At 53.6% G+C, this 2985-nt stretch overlaps 1 pseudogene; it reads right to left on the minus strand.

The window, feature by feature from the left end:
- Nucleotides 1-2280: 2280 nt before the first annotated feature.
- On the minus strand, nucleotides 2281-2414 carry LOC121880373 (annotated as a pseudogene).
- Between the last annotated feature and the right edge of the window lie 571 nt (nucleotides 2415-2985).

The raw sequence follows: 2985 nt of genomic DNA on the forward strand, positions 1-2985 counted from the left end.
ATTGCTAGATGATTCTGATTAGTCTTCGCCCTATACCCAGCCCGACGATCGATTTGCATCGTCAGAACTGCCACGGACTCTTACCAGAGGCTTCTGGCTTCATCCTGGCCAGGCATAGCGTCACCATCTTTCGGTCCCAATATATGTTATGGTATTTGCCGACCGTTCAGCGAGGCTGCCTCAGCGCCCGCCATACCGGACGGCTCCGGCCTGGGACGGATAGCACATGCCTTTGCGTCCTGGGTTTGCGCCCCTCCCATGAGGGGAAATTAACCGACCATCGCCCTGACGACTTCCACTACACGCAAATGTCCAGAGACGGGGAAAGAGATCTCACCCGCTTGTCAAGGCATGAATAAGAGGCAGTCGGCCAGATTTATTTAAGACGCACCGGAGAGCCTGTTATAGCTGCCGCGCCCGTCACTATTTCGCCTTGGGTTGCGTGGAGCTCTGGTTGACTTGCCACATGTTAGGACTCTTGGTCCGGTATTTAAGACGGTCGGGTGGATTACCGCACTTGCACACCGCGATAAAACCAAGCGCCGGAAGGCGCAAGTTTCGGGACGCATCAGCCGTGAGGGTGCCAGGACACCGTGGTTCCCTGGCTGCGCGGGTCTCCCCAGACGAGCCTGAGAGAGTCGGCGGCGAGGTACCAGTCCGACTGCTCGACGTCCCCGCAACGGGTCGGCGGTGACCTACTACGAGGGCGGCAGTAACACGCCCGCCGACGCCATGCGGGGGCGCGCCCAAACATTTTTGGGTCGCCCAATTACAACACCCCACCCAGCCGACAGCCGACGACGCTGAATCTCTCAGTTCGACCTTCGAGTTTCCACCGCCATTTTAACGGTTTCACGACTCTTGAACTTCAAAGTTCTTTCTAACTTCCTCACGGTACTTGTTCGCCATCGGTCTCGTGGTCATATTTAGCCTTAGATGGAGTTTACCACCTGCTTTGGGCTGCACTTTCTGCTAACCCGATTTCTACAGAGGTCTTCGACTGTCCCATCTGTGGCCTCACGGAGCGCCATACTGGCCTGTCACCTCCTGGCGGGCAGTGGCTGCTTGCTTGATTCTAGATTTATGGGACGGCGGTTGACCTCTGAATGCAACACCCTCGTGCTCCGAAGATATCGAGGTTATGCGCTGGGCTTTTCCTAACCAGTCGTCTACTAAGGGAATCCCTTGTTGGTTTTTTTCTCCGCTTATTAATATGCTTAAATTTGGCGGTAGCTCTTCCTACTATTATAGGTCGATCGGTCCATTATCCTTAGGGGAACAGTTCCCTAACCACGGAAGACGCTTGCCACTGACTTCTACCACTGATATTACTTCAGGCAGGAAGGTTTGAGGGCTTGTCGCGGGGTACTAGCGGCTATGAAGGCTGGCATCTCAATTCTGACCAAGGTTCTTCATTGAGTGTAAATAGCTAATAGGAAAAGTGTTCCAGAGAACATCTCGCAGAGTCATACACAATAATAGTCGTGAATGCATATACGCTCAGGTTCCGCCTTACTCGGCCGCACCTTGCTGCTTACTTTGACTCCCCTGTTCCGCATGCTACAGCAGGTAATTTGCTTATCTGGAGAAAGAGACGCCAGAGTCGCAGTATTAATTGGCGGAGCGGCCTTCCGCCGCAGAACTAGTGTGTCGGTCCCATGCAGCGCCAGCCGCGAGGCGCAACACCGCCTTTGATCGCGGAGAATCTCTGCCTCCCCAGTCATGAGAGATGACTCGTAAGGAATTCTCAAAGAGAACGCCTACACCGCGTCTGGACCGTGGGAGAGGGTGATGGGAGCGCGTGAGGAAGAGCACGTCACCCAAGCATTCTCATCTCTGCCTGCACCACTACATGGTAGATCAGGCCCAGGCACTTATCAATTTGTTCCACTGCAATGCATGCTGTTAATTTTTTCGAGGACGAACCGGTGGGCTTACTTAAAAGATATCCGACCCGGTTTTGCTTCTTCTTCGTGATGGAGCAGTTTCAGAACATGTGCAGCATCAGCCATGAGCGGCCGACGGCCATTCGTAACCCCAGGAGGCAGGCAAAGAGCGCCGCCCAGGTTATTTGCAGGCTATAACCGTCGCTGGTTGCTGAATAAAAGTAAGTCCACGGACTTGCTAGTGATAGTTTGCTTGTTTTATGGTACGCCCGCAAGGCGCGGGCGATGAAACCCTAACGGCGAAGCCTGGTTCGCTACCTCGCGTCAGAGACAGAGTCAGCAGGCACCGAACTCGGCGACCGATGATGTATATTTCGACCGAGAGGCGATATGCAAGCGATAAGCCTGATGTCAGCAATATGCGTTCAACTTGTCGATGTATCTGGTATTCTTGCGATTCACATACCGACACGCAGTTTGCTGCGGTCTTCATCGACCCACGAGCCGAGTGATCCCCCGTTAAGAGTTGTGTATTTGCCATTTGGTCTTTTTGCGACTAACCATCACAGGTCGAGTCTCAATGAAAGGGTTTGACAGACATAGCCCAAGTTTGTGGTTTGGGTTTGGCCGGACGGCTTGTTGTTGTTTTTTGACACTTGAATTTCACTCTTTTTGGGTCAAGAGGCTTATTCGCCGGTAGTAAGGAACGGACGGGCAGCCGTCCAAAGCCCCGTCCGTCCTCCTCCTCCGGTCTTCGCGCTCTCGCCCGAGTGTGGTCCACCTACAGCGTGGTGGTACCTATTTTTGGTGCGGGGGCCGGGATTGTCCTCTTTCGCTGCTGGAGTTGCCAGAGCAGAGCCCGAGACCGCCCAAATCAGGAGAGTAGTAGTAGTTTTAAGAGCGCCCCGTTCTCTTTCTCTCTGTTAATGATCCTTCCGCAGGTTCACCTACGGAAACCTTGTTACGACTTTTACTTCCTCTAAATGATCAAGTTTGGACATCTTTCCGTCAGCTCGAGGCGACGACCCCAGAAAACCCTCGCGGGCAACGGGGCCGACAATCCAAGAGCGCCAGTCCGAAGGCCTCACTAAATCATTCA

Source organism: Homarus americanus, unplaced genomic scaffold, assembly GCF_018991925.1.
Source record: "Homarus americanus isolate GMGI-L3 unplaced genomic scaffold, GMGI_Hamer_2.0 scaffold5996, whole genome shotgun sequence".
NCBI lineage: Eukaryota > Metazoa > Arthropoda > Malacostraca > Decapoda > Nephropidae > Homarus > Homarus americanus.